The sequence below is a fragment of the Henckelia pumila genome, chromosome 4 (assembly GCF_033568475.1).
Source record: "Henckelia pumila isolate YLH828 chromosome 4, ASM3356847v2, whole genome shotgun sequence".
NCBI classification, from domain to species: domain Eukaryota; kingdom Viridiplantae; phylum Streptophyta; class Magnoliopsida; order Lamiales; family Gesneriaceae; genus Henckelia; species Henckelia pumila.
In genome coordinates, this window is record NC_133123.1 from 42,512,750 (window position 1) to 42,520,450 (window position 7,701).

The 7,701-nt window shown below is 31.7% G+C and overlaps 1 long non-coding RNA gene across 1 annotated transcript; it reads left to right on the top strand.

The window, feature by feature from the left end:
* The first annotated feature begins 1,666 nt into the window (after window positions 1-1,666).
* LOC140894671 (uncharacterized) lies at window positions 1,667-5,535 on the top strand. Its single transcript, XR_012153896.1, has 3 exons — window positions 1,667-1,785; window positions 1,901-2,012; window positions 5,361-5,535. It is a non-coding gene; the product is annotated as an uncharacterized lncRNA (long non-coding RNA).
* Window positions 5,536-7,701: the final 2,166 nt, after the last annotated feature.

A 7,701-nucleotide genomic window follows, 5' to 3' on the forward strand; every position in this document is an offset into this window, starting at 1 on the left:
CCTCATTCCAATTGAATTTAGCATTTTTTTTTGCGTGAGCTTAGTGAGTAATACTGATATAGATGAAAATTCTTCCACAAACTTCCGATAATATCCTTCTAGCCCCAGGAAACTCCGAACTTCTGTCACTTTCTTCGGCCTTGTCCATTCCATGATGGATTTGACTTTCACAAGGTCGACCGATAGTACTCCTTCAACAGATATTATGTGACCCAAGAATGCCACACTATCTAGTAAAAAATATTGACACTTTTTGAACTTGACGAAAAGTTCATTCTCCCTCAAAGAGTTTGAAGAGTTATCCAAAGGTGATTCTCATGGGCTTCTTTGCTTGGAGAGTGCAGTAACCCGTATCTTATTCCACGAGCTTAATAGTTAAACATGATTTTGAGATTTCAATTTAAATCAACTAAGTGATTAATTGGGCCAAAAATATGGATTTAGACTTCAGAACCACTAAAGAGATCGGACCGTCCTGAATGGGTTCGGAAGCACCGAACCATAGCAGCTGAGATTAGAAGCTAAGGGTGAGTTCAGACCTTCCGAAGAGTTAGGCCATGCGTATTAGTGATGTGCCGTCAGCGTTTAGACACACATTTGCATGCTTGAGATCGGAGCTTCCGAAGAAGAGATCGGAACTTCCGATCAAGGCAGTTTGGAACGTGACATGCATATATAGATCGGAAGTTTCTAACTTTCGATCGTTGCCTATAAATAGGGCATCCGAGGATCAGATTTCTTTCTCATTTCCAAATCCTCTCCCTCTTGTCTGGGTGTATTTTGGGCATTTCTAGCCACCTAGACGAGGCTCGGGCTATGGAAAGGCGTTTTCGGAGTCGCAGGAGAGCCGTGCCCAAGAGTTAGGACTTTTGACAGCAAATGGCTGACGACAAACACATGTATAACCCTGGATTCCTAATAGACTTAGGGAGTATTTATTAGCTTAGTTTAGACTTTTAGACCACTAATAGTGATATGATAAATATTGGCTTGTATGCTTGAACTTTAGATTAGTGCTTCTAGGACTGCCTCAGAGAGATACGTAAGTACTAACTGAGATAGTCATCCATGATACATGTTTTATTGCTTTGATATATTATGTTGCATGTGCGAACTCAGTTCCTTCTAGTTAGCCTTTGTAGTAGGGTCATTCAGCCCTATGTTTATTGTTATGATTGTCTGTCACCGAGAGACGTCGTGACGATGGAGATTGACGCTACGGTGATCAGGGCAAGTGTGTGGATGTACCAGCGGAGTTGATCCCAGATGGTACTGCATACTCATTGACGTCAAGACTGAGCAGATACTTGAGATATACCCAGTACCCAGTCATTTGCATGCACTACAAGAAAATTTTAAAACTGTTGTTTTTTCTTTTTTAACAACATTTTTAACTAAAAGTGTTGTCTTTGAGCGTTTTTCTTTTGTGAAAGACAATAATTTATCCAAAACTGTTGTCATTGAGGGGTAAAAGACAACATTTTTAATAAAATGTTGTCTTTGAGCGGGTTTTTTGGAGTCTACCACAACAGTTTTTAAAAAATGATGTAGTTGTGCGTTTTTTCAAGGGCTAATTTTTTTAAAATTGTTTTCATTAATTTTTTAAATCACAATACGTTCATTTTGGCTTAAAAAGGAACAGAAAACATTTTTTTAAAAAAAAGGAAAAAACCCTATCCCATTCTCTCTCTCTCTCGTATCTCGACATCTTCACCTTCCTCTGTTCACCTTCTTCGTCCGAAATCAGAATTACAAATCATTTGAGGGGTTTTGTTTCTAACACTGGTAGCTTTGCATTTCCATGTTTTTGATTCTCGTTTCTACCCAAATAGAGCCCTTTCCCTGACCTGGTTTTGCGAATATTAATTAACAAATTCTTCAAATTTATGCCTGATTTCAGGTCGATACTTACGGCTTCCCGGTCGTGAGATGTTGGTGTTCGAGCTTAGGAGAGTTTCGAACCTACCCAACCATTTTTCAGCGATTTATGGCAGCAATTAAGATTTTTTCCGGTGAGTATATTCCATCTTGTTGTATTTCGAGTTAGGATTTTAAAGATTTTGATTTAACCTCTAGTGGTTGAAATTCATTGATGGAGGTATATATTCTGAATAAAATCTCATGGACCCTAATTCCCTACAATGACAAAGAAATTCACAGTTCAAAAAATTAACAATTAATATTATTATCCAATTCGAAAATTGATACTGACGTTTTAACTTCAATTATTATTCGAATATTTTTTTTATTTTAATACTTATATTAATATTTCAATGTAAGGATCGGATAATGTTAACTTGAAACCTCAAGTCCTTAACCAAGTCGTTGCATTCAAAATTTCAAATTGATAGTGAAATGGTGGTTGGTGATGAGCAATACTGTCCCCAACAACCCCTTGTAACTTTGAGTAGGATATTTGGTAGATAGTTTTACAGAATTATATATTTGAGATCGTTTAATACGATCCATGTAATAAAAAGCTGTAATATTTTTTCATAATTAGAATTGAGTCGATGATCAGGTTCACAAAATTGATCGGGTAATTATTTCATAAGAGTTATTATTTCTAACTTTATACACACAAATATATAGTATTCATTTTTCATGATAATATTTGCAAACTTTCAAATAAGAGGTAAAATAAAATAAATCTTTAAAATATTTATTATTTCGATACATTGTTTATTTGGGTGGAATAATTATACATGTTATGTATTAACATACTTTGTTAGAGTTATACTACTATAATTAGCTCTATTTTTTTTTTTAAAACAAAAAAAACTTAATCTTGTAATTGATATGAGATTCTCCTATAGCTAATGTGGAGCTTAAATAATTAGGGGTACAAACGAACCGAATCGAGTCGAAAAGAGTAAAAAATATATATTAAGGCTCGAGTTCGACTCGAATTTAGTATATTCGAGTTCAAGCTCGATTCAAAACTCAAATATTTTGGCTTGATTTCGACTCGAAATGAAGTTCAAGTTAGGCTCGAAGTATTCGAACCTATTTGTGAAATATTCGAACTATTTCCCAGTTATTAAGATTCGAAAAAGTTCGTTCAAAACTCAAAAGCTTAAAAATGTTCGAAATATAAATATATTTATTATATCAATATTATATTATATTAGTAAAATATTAAAGCTTGCAAACTATAGAACAAATTAATATTGGCTCGAGTTTGGCTCGAAAAAAGTTCGAACATGTTCAAGATCGACTGGAGTTCGAATACAAATAAAATATTTATCGAGCCAGCTTGAAGAAGCTCGCGAATCAGCTTGATTCGTTTACACCCCTATGCTCAACCACCAAAAGCATACATTTTTAGAAAAATATAATGCATTTGAGACTTAACTTTTCTTCAAAACATAGAGCCGTCAATTTGAGTTAGGCCTGCCAGATTTTGCTGTCCCGCCATACTATTTTAGTGAGTTTACTAAAGGCGGGCCAACTCGAGACATGCTTGAATTTGCCCGCGGGCCTGGAAATTTTTTTTAATTTTTTTTAACTTTATATATGGTTATATATGTATTTTTTAATGATAGTTATGAATTTTTTGTATTAATTACTTTATATATAATTTACACGTGTGAAATCAATAATTAGAAATTTTATTACTATGTATTTATTAATATTTATTTATTTATAATTAATTATAATATTAATTATTTTTATTTGAAACGAGCCAACTCACGGGCCGGTCCGCTTAACCCGCAACCCACCTTGGGTTGGGTTGAGTTGAGAATTTCCAGTCCATTGAGATAGTGGGCCAGCCCACCCTCGACCCGTCAAACGATGGGTTTTTGGTGAGTCTGTCCACTATACCATAAGTTGACCCGTCTGACAGCTCTATCCAAACTCCACCTAATTTTGACGATTAAAAGACAAAGCTATGTTTGTACCAAAAAAAGAAAATAAGAAAAAAGAAAAAAAGCAGCTAGATTACACCCAATATTCTTCTCATTATACCTAATCCCATTAAAAAAGTCCTCCTTTTCAACAACCAAATATTTACTTTACATGTTAGGTGATATTATCATATGAAACTATTTAAAGGTGTAGACAAAAATTAAGCATTCACATTTCAAACAAAGAATTATGACAAAGTTATATGACGATAAATTATTCAAATTTATTTATTATCTAACAAATCTCACAATTCTCAATTCTTAAATTATATGTTTCACTTTCACTTTAATATTTTAGCTACACACAGTGCTCATAATTTATGTGTGTCCAACATATAAGTTTATTGGTATTGAGTAACACTCCTGTGAGACGGTCTCATCTGTGAGATGGGTCAACCCTACCCATATTTATAATAATAAGTAATACTTTTGGCATAAATTGTAATACTTTTTTAATGGATAACCCATACAAGAGACCCGTCTCATAAAAATGACCCTTGAGCCCGTTTCATAGGAGTTTTTGCCATTGATATTTTATACTGTTCCCTAAATCCGTGATTAGATTAATGTGACATTGGTACACTTCATATAAGACTAGTGCTCCTACACATGCGCTGTGTGATTGTACAATTTTTTTTAATTAAATTTGATTAGTATTAAAATATGGGTAATATCATAATTTTCAAAAATATTGAGTGACTAATCGCAATTTTTTATTTTAGCCACACCAACTTACAAAATTTTTTTATTGAGGGACCATGTTGCAAAAAAAAAAAAAACAGGTAAGATAGATAAAAATATTGAGGGACCATGCATGATGCAAATTTTGATTTTGGCCACATCAACCTACAAACTTTTTTTCTCTATTATGACATATTCTTAATAAAATAGAAAAATTTTAAAACTTTCCTACTCCTAAGAAAACCAAAGAAAAATAAAATATTAAAAGATCAAATAAACATCATAAATTTTTATTTTAAAAATAAAAACACCAAAAACTCTCGTCAAAACTAAAAATCCACCGTCATTAAAAAAATTAAATAAAAAAGATAGGAACACAAATCAAAAGAACTTAATTAAGGGCACGGATTAGTCAAACAAATAAAAATAAAAAAATAAAATCTGGACATACAGTTATTTTACATTAAATATTAACAATACAAAAAAAATGGACGTATTATAAATACGACCGAGGTAGATGACTAATAGCTTATATATTGATATTATGGATGTGAAATATGAGGGATGAGTGAAAGTATGATAAAAACATGAGATAAAGATAATCAATATATAAAGATGAATAATATGTTATTTTTTTATGTTTTTAATTTGTAGGATTATTATTATTATTATTATTATTATTATTATTATTATTAATTACCTTTACCAATTGCACACAATTACGAGCTTATAAAAAAATGTTTCTTATGAATGACAAATTTTTTGTTGCAGGGAGAAGGGTAGAGTAGTAAAATTTCAATGATATCAAGCTCATCACCCACTAATCATATGGGTATATAAGGAGATATTTTTTTTATATAGTCCACATACAATGTCATAATTAATGGATCATGAGATGACATTGGTTTTATAACGCAAAAAAAAAAAAAAAAAGATAAATATGGAACGTGCAAAAATTTGCGTATCATCCCACTTTCATTGTTTACCAAATGGAAAGATTTCACGTACAATTCTATGTGTAGTTATTGTAACAAATAATTCGTCAACCAAAAAATAATAATAATACGTCAACACCAAATTACATATATATAGCCTATAAAAATATTTATTCAATTCTATTGTTAAAATGAAAATAGGTTAAAATGAAAATTACGCACTTAGTACTATTTAATAGAATTCATGATCATCTCCAATTTTTTTTTTAAAAAAAAAAAGAAGAAAAGAAGAACTGTTTATCAACTTTTCTCAACTTCATATATTTATTTATTTCTGATCTTTTTCAATTTTTTATATAAATTTCGTTTTTATTTATTATGTTGCACATGCATCACGAGTATTTCAATCAATATAATAATACCGACATACTGTATAGAGCTACAGTCCCTTCACCATTGGAATAATTACCTTTTAATTGGATGGATTTTAAACGATAGAAAATGAGGCTAATGTATTGGAATATCACACATATATATATATAGTTTTAATATTACAAAACTGATCAAACAAAGTAGCTAAACTGCATTCCTCAACTGACATCAAGAAAAGCAGAGCAAAGATATAAACTGACGAGCTAAATTGAAGAAATCAACTGAGTTGACCATTGACCACAGCTTAACTAAAGCAAAAGATCAGATAAACTGCAAGTGAAGACCAACCGAAACCTTCAGTAGCATCAGAGAAGCATCAAGCAGTTGAGCACGAGAAATGACTTCACACGTCAAACTACATTCAGTTTAGGGAACTAAACTGAATGAAGTTTCCTAAGCTAAATTTTCCTGAACTCGACTGACCTAGAGACTGAGTAAGCTAAACTGAAACAACACAAATCTTTTGGATAGAGTTTTTCGTACAAGACAAGACGTTGCGTTTACAGAACACATCAGTTTACGATTTTGTCAGAGAATGTCTGCGGAAAAGATAAGTTAATGACATTGATTTTAATTCAAAAGAGTCGTTGCCTCCCAGTATAAATACACAATATCTTTAGGGCATTTAAAAATCATCCGGCATCTTATAGAAATTCTCGCACATACACACAATCAGTCGAGGAACGAAAAAAAGCTTACTTCAGAATATATTCAAAGAGCCGAAGAACACAAACACACCCATCTGTGTATTGAATATCATATTGTGCTAAGTGTTGAGTTGTAACATAAATATTATGTATCTGTAATTCAAGTGATATCAGTAGAGTTGATGTAAACCTCATTGTAACAAGAAGCAGTCGTGAACTGAGTTCTTGAGTTTTTTAAGAGTTCTGGGATAAACAATTGTGTGTAAGTCATAGTCTTGGAGTGAGCTGTTGCAAGTCGATTGTAATAGTCAAATTCTGCTAGATTTTATCCTTCCGAAAAGGAAGAAGGGGGTGACGTAAGAGTCTTTGAAATCTCCGAACATTCATAAACAAATCCATGTGTTTCTTTCTTTCAGTTTATCACTTTTACACTCAGTCCATAGTATTACAAGTTTAATTAATATGTTAGTTGACCTCATTTTACGTTTATTTAGTTGGTCAATTAACATCGACACATGAGAAAAAAAGAGTTAGTTATCCAACCTCAACTGAACTGAATTAAGTATTTGGGTGGTAGCTACCAGCTAGATTGCTATAGTGCTTTCAGTCGAAGAGGAACAACCCCCTCAACCAATCCTGATATAATGTCTTATTGCAGTTGGGGTGTGTGTGTGTGTGTTTATCTATATATATATATATATATATATATATTTTGGTCAAACAGATAAACAAAACTTGAAATCAATGACAATTGACATAAAATGAACCAATTGTGTAAACATAGATAAATGAACAGAATTCAAGTGTTCTTTAAAAATTATACTTAGAGAATATTTTTTCATAAAATATTTTACAAATATCTTATCCAATCAAATACTTTAAGTTTTTTTTTCCACTTATAAAACACTAAAAATATTTTTACAGTAAATTTCCAAATGGAACCTTAAGTATTTAGATAAAATTCCATTTGATTATAATTTAAATTTTTTTGGGTCAAAAAATTGGAAAATCACAAAAGTCGTATATATAAAAAAGTTTCTCTGGCCACATGACAATTGAAAGTCGTAACGATTATACGTTTTTTAGTTAATAAACTCA